The following is a 13,501-nucleotide window of genomic DNA, read 5'->3' as shown; positions in this document are numbered from 1 at the left end:
GTCAAGGTAAGTATTCATGCAATTAAATACCCATGTATATAAGAATTTATTAACATGTAATTAAATGTACAATTTTATTTATTTATTAACATGTAATTAAATGTACTTTTTTATTTATTTTTTGTTTTAGCTTGACGAAGATTTCATCGATCATAGTGCACCGGGATTTTATCAAAAAAGAGTAAAAGTTGGGGAAAGGCGCCATCACATTTTTTGTACTGATAGACAGATGCAACTACTCGCACGCGCAAAAACTTGGTATATGGATGCAACTTTTCGGGTGGTGAACAAGCCATGGTCTCAGCTGTTTTCCATCCACGCCTTCATTAAGACTGGAGAGACCACCCGACAGTTACCATTGGTGTTTTGTGTAATGTCGGGTAAAAGCCAAGACGACTATTATAAGGTAAATAGCACTTACTGATTGAATTACTATTAATAGTAAAAAAGGACTATTATTTGGGACCTTGAAATTGTCACAAATGGGTCGCACTAACAGCGACATTTGTTTCAGGCATATTTGTTTCATCGGTGACACGTCTGGTGTCATGTGAATGCAACGACAACAGCCTGGTTGATTGATTTGTTGATTGGAGTTCAGATGTCTACATTAAAATCGACCACTTTCGGGTTGCCGTATTCACGGCCAGGCAAGACCGACTTGAAATTTCTAGAAATTTTTCTGGGGGAGACAGGCCCCAACAAATCCCCCGACGGTGCGTTTCGCGACTTTGGCGCAAGACGGTGACCTTGAAGAGACGTCGAAAACCATTTAATAGACATAGTAAAAGTCATATCTTACGAGATTATCGCTGGTCTTGTCAGAAAATGCTATTTTATATATGACCAGTTTGTGTTTGAAAAATTTAAAAAGAAATTATTTATTCTCCCACCATTAAAGCACACTAATTACGAAATATCGCTCTCAGAAACTTCATGGTTTCTTTTGCAATTTGTTTGGGGTAAGACGTTATATTAATAATATCAATCTGTCTACCACACAAATTTAACAGATACAAATGCATGTTATTCCACAGGTAGACAGACAGGGCCTCCTTTGAAGGGACTCAGTAAAGGGAACGCGGTTGGTTTAGAGTTTGTCTGACCCCTTTGAATATTTGCGTCTCATCTCCAATGAAAACATTCATGTTGCTCTCATGCTGTTCTCAACCAGAATCAAACATATATATCGTACCCGAGATTTGTTAGCATGTTCCACACAACCCAACATTTATCGGCACCGGGATTAAGGGTGTATATCTTTGTTTCTAACGCTTATTGGGAATACGCCACGGAAACTACAATAAAAACTTATTTACAAAAACATTCTAAAGAGTGAAAACTGACATATTTCAAGCTTTACTGTATTTAAAGAAATAATTTAAATCAGCCGGCTGAAACCCCGTCTCCGCTATTTGTTCAGTCATTCTTTAGGTATAGTGCCAGTTTCCACCGACAATGATATTGCAAACAAGTGTCCAATCTATAAAAGCATACATTCCTACAAAATGTTCTTTTAGTCAAGTGAAACAATAAATTCATAACTATGCGAGGGTGTGGTGAGTAAATTCGTGGTAACAAGTCTGAAAAGGCTAATGTGACATAGAACAAGGTCACATTGATGTTGACAAATACGTAAGACGATATGAACATCAACTAAAAAGATATGTAATGTGATTCAGCTGTAAGGTGATATATGCATATATGCAGCATAGATAATTAAAACTTCTATTCAAGTTAAACCAACTGTATCTATTTATTTTAGTCTTACGTCGAGCTGAATACATTTTATGATTTATTGTCATCTATTGGTGGTTAACAGTGTGTAACTAAAAACTAAAATTGGATCTTATTATTGCCAATGATATAATGTACATGTAATAGCAAGTGTATATATATTTTTTGTTCAGTCTGTACACAGTAACATATCTGAGAACCATATTATTATCATTTCTGCCCAAGGCTCCCTGTGCCTTATAGTTAGCAGTGATACAAGGCAATTACCAATTTTCCATGTTCTTGGCCTGAAGAAATAAAATAATAAAAGTCAAGTTTTTATTATTATGCAAGTGGAAAAATACAATTATTCATAGTATGATTTGAATAAATACAACTGATTTGAAGTTGGAATTATTATTTGTCTAAGATGACTGGGCATTTACAAATTGAAATAGCTACTCTTCATCAAGAAAATACATGAATATTTTTCCCAATTCACCTGGATTTATTGTAGGTCTTTGTACGTGAAATAGCTTTATTTAACGTCCGCTACCACCGAAGTGATATTGCAGAAAATTAACAAATCCGGATTCCCTTTTAAAGGAAATTGACTGCACTATCGCTGGATTGTATTATATAGGTCATGTCAGTTTTTTTCAAAATGGCGCCCAGAACACAAAACAAACATTGCAATTCAAGGCGGACTGGTGTCGAGGCTGTATCCTAAGAATGATTTTTTGAATATTTAATCACACAGAAACACAAGTATGCACATGCAGTTATGATATAATATTAAATTAGCTTACCTCAAATACCTCGAAATATACTGTTTGGTCAGTTTGTCCGCCCGCCATATTTCTATTAGTCACACATCCTTCGGCCAATTAAAATGGACGTATATTTTGTTTTAACCGAAACGAAAAATTTGCGTTATAAATAGTAAACGAGCTTGATTGACCGACCACTGCTAATGTTTTTTCGTGAAACGGTATAACTGCAATCAACACACGGCCGCCATTCTCGATGATTGACAACTCACGTTTTTCCTCATCCACCAAAAAACCGTTAGGTTTCTTTGAACATACTGTAATAACATTGGGATTATCAGTTAATCAGCTTTAATTATCCCGCTTTGTTCGTTGCCATTTCTTATATTTTCCACAAAAAAACTTTGCCTTGTACGCACTAATTTATCAATTGGTATTGCCATCTACGACAAGCATGTCAACGTGCAGCTCACGGATTATCGTTAACAATTTCTAGGGGCTTGTAAAAAACGATTGCATGTCGTGTAAATATTTATTTTGTTTTTTGTGTAGGTCATTTTCAAATAAATTCATCAGCATATTATTCGTTTTAAATAAATATAAAACTTTTATGAGAAACGATGATTATCAAAGAACCGTAAGTGCAACTAATGTTTTATCGTTTGGTTGAGCCTTTTACTAACCACGTGTTTCATGTTAATAAATATTTTCTTTCGTGTTTTGAATTGGCCTATTTCTAATAAATTATCTCGAGTCCCAAACGTCGTTAACCCGAGTCCCAAACGACGTATACCAAAGTCCCAAACGTCGTATACCCGAGTCCCAAATGTCGTGGTCATATTTTTTTGAGTCCCAAATGACGCGAGTCCCAAATGACATGTAATCCGTTGTTCAACCTCTGTGAGTCTGTGTAATATTTAATATTAGGCCCCATTTTTCCCTGATTCAGTCACAGTTAATAAATAATGGAACTAGAATCAGCCTGTGGAAGTTTCTCTATAGTTTTATTATTTTTTCCAGTCAATGATGATATGTGACTCTTTCCACCTTCCAGCAATAATTATTGAGAATTTACCAAGGACTCCATTGGCATTGAATGAAAGAAAAACAGGTAAAAATTTCTATTAATTTTTATATTTTCTAATTGTTTTTTACCAATGTCCTACAATGATTAGTGTATGTGAACATACAATCCAAAATAAAGTATTTATATGGCACTTACGTGCAACATAGAGAGAGAGAGAGAAATGACATAAACAAGGCCTTACATGTACTTGTATTTGAAGAATCAAGTAGTCCATGCTGTGCCTATATGCATACTGGTAATCAACTACGACGAGAATTAGCCTACTTCCGTTTCCACCCTTTCCCTGCACACTGTCTCATTCTACTTGTATTAAAAATTGGTATGTTACTGTAATATTAATTATGCACGAACCTACGTGTAGAGTTGTTGCAAGATGGGTCCTTATATCTACTTAGCCTACAGACGCTAGGTCGTTTCGGGAAAAAGGACAGGTAAGGTTAAATTTAATATGAATAATTCGCTTGCAGGTATGGGTATTTAATAGCAAAAGGAGGAAACAAAAGGACCCAGAGATTAGAGAAGGTATGCTTCAATTTAATATGAATAATTCGCTTGGCGTAGGGGTACATGTATTTAGAAAACGGAGGAAACCGAATGACCCAGCGAAAAAACTCAAGAGATTGGACAGGCGACTCTATTCCTTGAAATTGAAACCATGCCACTTAACACAATGACAGACCCTGTGATTTCATGCGCATGCATTACCTACTAGACCATTCCCCCCAGCCCCACCCCATATCGAATAAAAGTATGACTTATTTCAAATATGATATTTACATATAAAGAAAGTAGAGAGACTTCAATCTTACTAGAAAAATACTAGATTACCTGAAATGAAATGGGGTTTAAAGACAACGTCCTACTGGTCAGCTCCGACTGGTCTAATGCATTGTGCTAAGTGAAAATGTTTGTCTGGGCAGCGACACTATGGCCTACTCTCATACCGAATTCAAACTGCCAAGAGAACTATTATGTGTACGCCAATGTGTACATTGGATCTCAGGGGAAACCACTCTGCAAAATCAAGATGAGCTTTCTCGGTCAACCCCAAGAGATAACCTGTGGCCTCCATGCTAGTGTGCCAGCACCTAATTTACTCAGTCACCATGGCCGTCTTCTAATTACTGCGACAGTTAAACCATGTGACAAACAGGGATTATTAAGATAGACTTTTACGGCTTAGGTAGTTCCTTGGGATTAAAACTTTTGATACATATAGATACATTAGTTTCAATTTCATATCACACAGTTTGTATATATGGTAATGTAGCTTTAATCGTAAATTACATATCATGTATTTATTTTTTCATTTTCAATATTGGATGTATATGCAAATCACCCAGAAAAAGATCATGTAATAACAAAAGAAATTATAAAAGAAAAAAATGGAAGAAGAAATGGCTGGAAAAAATGATGATAGAGCAGCTTTTTCTTGGTGGGTAACTATTCAATTCTAATAGAAAAGATTGTTATGCTATTTTGAAATCTAAAATTCAGTTTAGTATAGTAAAACTGTACACGTCATGTATGAGCAGAGACAGAATCTTAGTTATATGTAGATATCACTGTCTCATCTGTGGCAAAGCAAACCAACACATGAAACAAAACAAATGTAATTAAATTAACATTTTTTTAATTAATCAAAACTGTCTAGTCAATTTAAGCCAACTAATACATTGCCATTTTTTTGTTCAGTTACCCACCTCGGAAGATCAAGTTGGAAAGGGCTATTGATATTGTGGAGACGTTTTCTCACAGATCTTGCTTATCAGACAAAGACTATGTAAGTACCATGCATATTTGCTTTTTAAATCAGGAACTGGTTCTATACACTTGGTGGGGGGGGGGGGGTGTTGGATGGACGTTAAACCCCATTTCTCTCCTAAATATTGAGATTTTTGTTTACTTTTAAACTGCATATATTCAAGGTATCAGGAGCTTTTTATGGCTCCCGTACAATTTTATAAACATGAAGGACTGTACCTTTTGAATATTAAGCCATCAAATTATTTTATAATTTTGAAAATGAAATGAAATGGGGTTTAACATCCTGCTGTTTTGCTCATAAATTGGGCTAATGAAGACGGGCATACGCCATACAGTGTGCTATGAAGGGAATTTTGCCCGGGCAGCGGCGCTACAGCCTACTCTTATATCGAATTCCAATTGCCAAGGAATCTTTTACGTGCACGCCAATGTGTACACGGGACCTCGGTTTTTCGTCCCATCCGAACGACTAGACAGCTGTCCTTGTCAGGTCCTCCGTCCTGTATCACTGACAAGGGGAAAACACGCAAAATGTAAGTAACATATATATTTGTATTTTTAATCAGGAAGTACTTCTATACACTTGCTTGGTAATCTAGTTATTCTTCTTGGGGCAATGCCTAGGACTCTGCTGTTTCAAGTACTTGACATGCTTGATTTTTGCCAATCACATCCATTGATTTCCTTCAAGTTGCGATAGGCCCTACATGTATGTGTATTTTTACAGTAAATAGCAATAAAATAATGATGGACAGTATTTTACTTTCAAATAGATTTCAATAGATTTTAAAGGGTAATATCCAATTTGTTGTCAATGGAAATAAAATAAGAATGGGTCCAAAAATAATTAGACATTGCCAAGTAAATAGGTGCTGCCATGATGTAGTAGGGAATCTGGATTTGCAGACAATACATGTATGAAAGGGTGAATAGTTGACCTATTATGAGACTTCAGTCCCAAATCTCAAGACTTTTTTCTGACTTCTAACTCATTTGATTTGAGCATAATAATCTGCCTGGGTCTGTAACTGGACAAGACACAATAAGCGTTACGCAAAGTTGAAACCAAATAGAGACTCGGTCTCGATGTGGCAAAATAAATTGTTTATTTAAACGTTGTGAACCATAGAAAGTATTCTTATTGCCTACTTTTTATTTTTTAGGCTGGAACACCATTGAAAGAGTATTTGCTGTATGATAACAACAAGAAAACCCAAGCATCAATTTATTTTATACTTCTGGGAAAGAATGCATTTGACCCAATTTTTAGATATTTATTTTTTGTTATTAATGTTAAATTTTCTTCCAAAACACAATTAGATTTTAATTCTCTTCAGAAATGTATGTATAATATAGCAAGTAAAGTGACATATAAATCACTTAGAATTTGGTCAGAAATCATAAAGTATTTAATAGGCATTACTAGAAACCAAATGTAGATCAAATACACCCAGAATTACAAAAAACCTTGACCTACATAAAGGTGACTTTCTCTTGCTTATGAAATGAAATACGGTTTAGTATCCTATTTTTCTGTGTTCTTAGAGTGATTCTGCCCTACACCCTACTCTTATATCAAATATTTCAACTGTCAAGGGTTCTTTAACGGGAACCCGGGGGGGGGGGAATGATTAACACGCACACATTTGATCAGGAAGTCTGTCATTGAGTCAAATAATTCAATTGTCAAGGGTTCTTCTAAGTGAACGCAGTGGGGATGGTTTCGATTCCGGGAATGGGGGAGGGGGTGGTGGATGGCCGAATGGTAAGCACGTGCGTGCGGTATCATACGGCCTGTCATTGAGTCAACTGGCGTGGTTTCGAATCCCCGGTTGTACGTGACAAGGAGTAGGGTCGCCTGTCCAATCTTGTGGGTTTTCTCCGAGACCTCCGGTTTCCTCCCACTGCTAAAGACCCCTATGCGCAACGAATTATTGAAATAAAATTAAACCATATGTTAATCCCGAAATGACCTAGTTTGTGTCAAGTGGACGTTAAACCCCATTTCTCTCTCTCTCTCTTTCGATTCCGGGCTTGTACCCAATTATTCTTGCCATATCCAACACTACTGACAAGTGGGAACTATGCAGGAAAATCCAGTTGAAATTTCTCGGCCAACACCTTATACTCACTGAACCACTGTGGCTTATGACTTGTGATTGTATATAAATTTTTTGTACATATGATATTTTTTTATTTCAATCCTGTAATCTTGATGCTTTGCTTCTTTTATTTACAAAATATTCATTTTGTTTCGGGTTTTTTTAATGAGGAAAAGGTTTTACATCATTTTATTACTCCTGCAAAATAGTGCATTTTTCATTTGTTAGTTTTCTGTGTATATTAGTTATTACTATATGTCTCACAAATCACTTGTAGTGTGATGTTGTAGCACTTTTCAGTTTTTGAAATTGTTTCAGTTTAGTGCATAATTAATCTTAGTGCTTGGTTTGGATGTTATTAAATTTAGATATTATTTGAATTATATATTTTGGAGTATGGGGTAGGGATACTGTGTACATATCTTTATATTCTCAGTTCTTGTTTTGGGGTAAAGAACAATTTATATAGCTATTTTATATTTTGTGATAGGTAAAATGTGTGGGGTTAAGAACAATTTAAATAGCTATGTTATATTTTGTGATGGGTAAAGTGGGGTTTGTGTGTGTGTGTGTGGGGGGGGGGGGGGGGTCATTATATATAACACAATATAATTAGTATTAGAATTCTCTGTTTTTCTGTTAACATTTCAAATATCTATTTAGTTTTGATGTATTAATTTACTTTTTCCTATGATTTTATGAATAAATAATAATCTTACAAAAACAAAAAAAAATTTTGTTTCCTTCTTTTATCAAACTTTACAGGTCTAACAGAGCAAAGAGATGGGTCCTGCATAAAAAGGTTGCTATACTGTATATAAATTGGGGAAAAACACAACACAAGTTTTTGTGGATGGTTATACACAAGTTTGTATGAAATCACACAAGTTTCAGAAATTTCAACACAAGTTTCAGAAATTTTAACACAAGTTTCAAATTTTCAACACAAGTTTCAAACATTTCAACACAAGTTTCAAAAATTTCAACACAAGTATTGTGTAGATTTTCACACAAGTTTGTGTTGTTTGATAAATTTTAACACAAGTTTTGTGTTGTTTCAACATTTAACACAAGTTTTGTGTTGTTTCAACACAAGTTTGTGTTGTTAAATAGAGACACCTTACTTGTGTTGAAAACAACACAAGTTTGTGTTGTTTCAACACAAGTTTTTTTACAGTGTACATGAATTCAAACAGGAACAGGCATTCTCGTCACATTTGAAGCTACTTATCTGGAGGCTGTTATTAGACACAACCTATCATTTAGCAATGAATATTCAAAGGCATACCCATCCTAAATACAGAAGATTCAATGCGCATCAGTTCTATACCTCCTCATTTTTTACTAAAAAGATTAACCTCCCCTAAGAACTCGAAATGGGAGAACACACGGGTGCAAAATATGTTTAATTATGGTATCAGGTACAAGGGTATACTCCATGTCTAACTACAAACTCTAAATACATTTAAACAAAGACATATGAACTGTTTCGGGTTAAATCTGCCAGTTGCAGGTCTTTCTTTTGGTCGCGATTTTTAATGGATTGAAACACTATCGCCATTTAATAATTTAATTTAAAAATTGAAAATCGAGACATTGTTTATTATCGTAACAAAGGTAGCAATGAAAATGAAAAACTTCCAACATTCATAACTTCGCCAAGAATAAAGTAATTTGACTGAAATGTTCAACATATTCCCTTGTCATTATCTATTTTTAAACTATTACAGCGAGAACTGTCAGCACTGATTTGTCCAGTATGAAATTTAAGAGAATTTGTGTTCCAGCAGAAGCATTTCGACCTCTTATTAATAGTATGAAGTCGAATATACCCAGTTTGTAATTTTAAAATACTACTTGACTTATCGAAATTACGATCTGTGTGAACTCCACCATCTCACAACCTCGATTATAATTAATTTACTGGCTGTAAGAATGAGTGAGAAGAAGGGTTGCAGTTACACTAGTGTCGTACACGTGGTATTAGACGTAACAGTATGGTGAATATTTATTTCATTTCACGTAGATGTAATAAACTTTATTCTGGAGATTCACATAGCCAGAATTGAAATGGAACTAGTGCTGTGCACATGGCAGTAATTATTTATGGCACACACAATGCCACCAAACATTTATTGGCATAGTTTTATGTATTGCCTCATTCTCTAGAATATCTGAAAACTGAATCAAGTATTGCATTAAGCGTCTAACAGTCAACGGTACTTCCGAAGAATTCTTAAAATTGCAACACCTGTAATAGTGCCCAACGTAATTAATCAAATTCTCGGTTATTACGCTAGGGGTGATATTGCAAGGAGTGGCCTAAATCTGTGTCTTTAAGTGATGGTATATAATTGGAAACTAATTTACATATTAAACTGCCTTACCTTATCAGAGATAAAGATACTGGTTGAACTATAGCCTAGAGAACACTCTGCCTTTTGTTTCAAAATAATATTATAATAATTTTTCGATTAAACTTAAGAATTATCTTCACTGTTTAATTGGTTGATTCTTTGAAAGTGATGTTTTCTTTGATATAATTCAATGTTTAGTTACGAATGATCCGTTTAAATACCAGAATTCCTTAAAACCTTCAATTTAGCCATACTGACATACTGACATGGATAAACAGTAACGTTATCGATGATCCGTGTTTGTCATCATAATTAACCAACTGTAGCCAATAAATCGGTAATCGATAATAATACGATTACAATAACATTAAAGTAACTGCAGGGTTCCTAAAATGGAATGACAAAATGTTTTGTTTTTTTTTTTGTCAGCAAATAAACTGTCCAAATTCTATAGAGTATCGCTAATGGGATAGCAACCGAAACGACCTAGCAAAACTTGCAAAAGCAAAAACATTGGCATTAATCGAAAATCGTTATCTGTTTCGTCCTATTCAATCATTGAGAGTAACTTAAAGAACGATAGATATTTTGTTATAATGGGTATACGTGTAGAAATTGATATTGAAAAGGACGATGTTTAGTTTAGTTATTCACTGAAACCAGCGATCAATGTTGTCCTAAACGATTTGTAAAGTTATTAATGAGAATTCCTGGTACTTCTATACAAGTAATGCTATTTTAACTTGTCATTATTGTTTAATATTTTTAATGCCGTTAAACGAGGCTGGATTAACCATTAAGCAAACTAAGCACCTGCCTAGGGCATCAAGTTAATGGGGCCACCACGGAATTTCTGCCATGTTAGATGACAAATTTAAAGCTTAATTACGATCTTTTAATTAGTTTTCGTTATTTTTGTGTTTTCTTACTGTTACCTGGCTTTTCTTAATTAATAATGACGCGTATAAACCTCATTTTGACAAATGTAAATTCATTTGTGGTTTATTATGGCTTATTATAAATTGGGGCACCAAATTCTTTAAAGTGATGCTTAAGGCTTGTATGGGTCCTAATCTGGTCTGCTGTTCGATATATATATATTTCAATTGGCATAATGCAATAATTGCAAACAAACTCCTTCTACTAAATTTGTATGAATTACTGGGAATTCCTTCATCATTTAATGTTGCAATAGATATACATTGTATTCGGGTTTTCAAATTAGAATCACTTCTAGCCATTTTTTTAAGAAACGTGGTTCATTCCATCGGATGGGGGTGGGGCTGATTTGCTCTCTTCCAAGAAATTTAACAATCACTTTATCTTTCCGGATTTTTTTTTAATTCCTTATGACAGTAGGCCGTGCTACCGCTGCTAGGACAGAATGTCCCTTACAGTACACTGTATGGTGTATGCCCGTCTTCATTAGCCCCTTTAGTGTTTACATATTTGTTGAATATTATGTATTTGAATGAAATATACAGCAGACGAAATTTGACAATGGCCACATGCAATAAATAAGGTCTACGCCCATTATAACAGCATTTGAGACTCTACAATGGGCGGGTTTTTGGCACGTTTGCCAATTTCCCCTAATTGAGCCCCGCACTAGAAAGGGTCCCCTGAAAATTTTTCCAGGCAGTTTGGCAGAAGGGCTGCCAGGTATGGCTATTTTCTTATATCCTCCTCCTCTGCAATGTATTCATATCCTGTAACTCCGGGCCTCCCAAATTGCGCCCCGCATTTTCTACAACCGTCCCTGACTGTACACCTACCAGCAATTATTAAAACTTGGTTGCACAAATTTCACTAAACTTCTAACCGTATCTTTAGCGACACATGCAATTAATCAACAGCAGTTTGATATTCTAGCCGACCTGCCTACCTCCTCATGCTTATAAGACATTAGCATTTCTACATTTAATAATAAAAAAATGATTTAAATCTCTATAAAAGGTAGAAATTAGTTTATACCGACGTAGAAATCGCTTTATAGAAGCTTAAAAATAATGAAATATTCTTTTATGTTTAATAAACTAAACGTATTCTATTAGGTTTAAATTAAAAGCCACACATTTATTTATTTATTTTTTTCACTATTTTCATTCACTGGAGAAAAAGGCAACTCTATTTCTTTTAAATCCACCTTTATACTAAATGCCACACAATTATTTGATTTTCACTATTTTTATCCACTGGTGAAAAAAACCACTCTATTTGTTTTTACGTATCTGTTGAAATATCATGTATTTAAATGATATAAACAGCAGTTAAATATATGTATAAATTTTTAAATCCGAAACGAAATATAAAAATAAAGTGAATTTACTTACATAATAATATATTTTATTTCGCAACGTATAAATCATATACCACACCTAGCTAAAGATTTCACATGTTTTCGACTGTTCACTTGTAATTACTTTTCCCACGAAAGTTTCTCGAAATATAATAAATACGTTAAAATATCTTATTATCCGACCCAAAGTTCTTTAAAAATCGTCGCCAGTTCATTGGTTAGCCAGTAACTATCTATCAGTGAGCTTAATCGCTCTTTAATGAAATTTATTATTTATGACTAAGTATCTATATATGATTTCTGCAAGGATACATTTCAATTGACAAACGTCATGGACACTAATCAACAAATGATCAAAAGTATGCCGAAAGTTCATTAAAAACCAAAAACGTCGTTATTAATGAACAATTCAAACATTTATATGATTAAGGAACGTATTGAAAGTAATGTAGGTTAATACTACTGTACATGTAGATATCTATTCAAAGAGTTCTTGTCCATAAATAATAGAGCCAATAGGTTATTATATCAAGCAATGGAGTTAATATACATTATATATATGTATACTACATTATTAAGGTATTATACTAGAAACGACGATAAAGAGTATGCGACATGAAGTAAACAGGTGCTATTCATTACCTTATTTTCTATTCTACTTTGACTTATATAGAATATAAAAGATGGATTGTATGATTTTAAATTAACCAGTTGTGCGTATGATATGTAATATGATTTACTACGTCATTCTGACGGTGACCCTGATATTTTAACATAGAATCTACACATTCTTTCATTATATCAAATACTAATATCCAACTTTTAGTAATACTTATTATAGTATAGCCAAACTGGGAATTTATCTGTACCGATATTTCACTGTTATGAGGACATAGTCGTGACGATATGTAACTATCGCAACAATAAGCACACAAATATTAACAAAATTATTATAGATGACTTCGTATTGATCAGCTGAAATATCACGAGATTGAATTAACTATTTTATTAGTGTTCATGTCACGAGACAATAATAACGTCAATCATTAAAATGGTATTGCTGAAACGTGTTATTTGTTTCCCTTCACAAAACTTAAACTGTCAAACAAATAAACAATAAAAACATGCACCCTCAGACACAAAAAAATCGGTAATTCAAAGTGGCTTCTTAGTTCTATTCGGGTATATTTCATTTTTGTCGCTGTTTTTAGTAGTATAGTTATTACAAAGTAAATTGTACTAAAAGCCAAATAAACCAAATCTCTTTCACAAAGTACAATCTTTTCCAATCTGATTAAAACACAGATCCTATTTCGTTTTTTTTTTTATAGTTCAAAATTTTGTTTTACTTCTGTTTACTACACTAGGATTTGGAAGAGTTGTTATATAAACCGCATTCTGGA

At 34.0% G+C, this 13,501-nt stretch overlaps 1 long non-coding RNA gene across 1 annotated transcript; it reads left to right on the top strand.

Moving 5' to 3' along the window:
• The first annotated feature begins 4,850 nt into the window (after positions 1–4,850).
• On the top strand, positions 4,851–8,025 carry LOC126827200 (uncharacterized). Its single transcript, XR_007682603.2, has 3 exons — positions 4,851–5,008; positions 5,269–5,356; positions 6,504–8,025. It is a non-coding gene; the product is annotated as an uncharacterized LOC126827200 (long non-coding RNA).
• Positions 8,026–13,501: the final 5,476 nt, after the last annotated feature.

The sequence above is a fragment of the Patella vulgata genome, chromosome 7 (assembly GCF_932274485.2).
Source record: "Patella vulgata chromosome 7, xgPatVulg1.2, whole genome shotgun sequence".
Taxonomy (NCBI): Eukaryota; Metazoa; Mollusca; class Gastropoda; family Patellidae; genus Patella; species Patella vulgata.
This window is presented reverse-complemented; position numbering and strand designations above follow the sequence as displayed.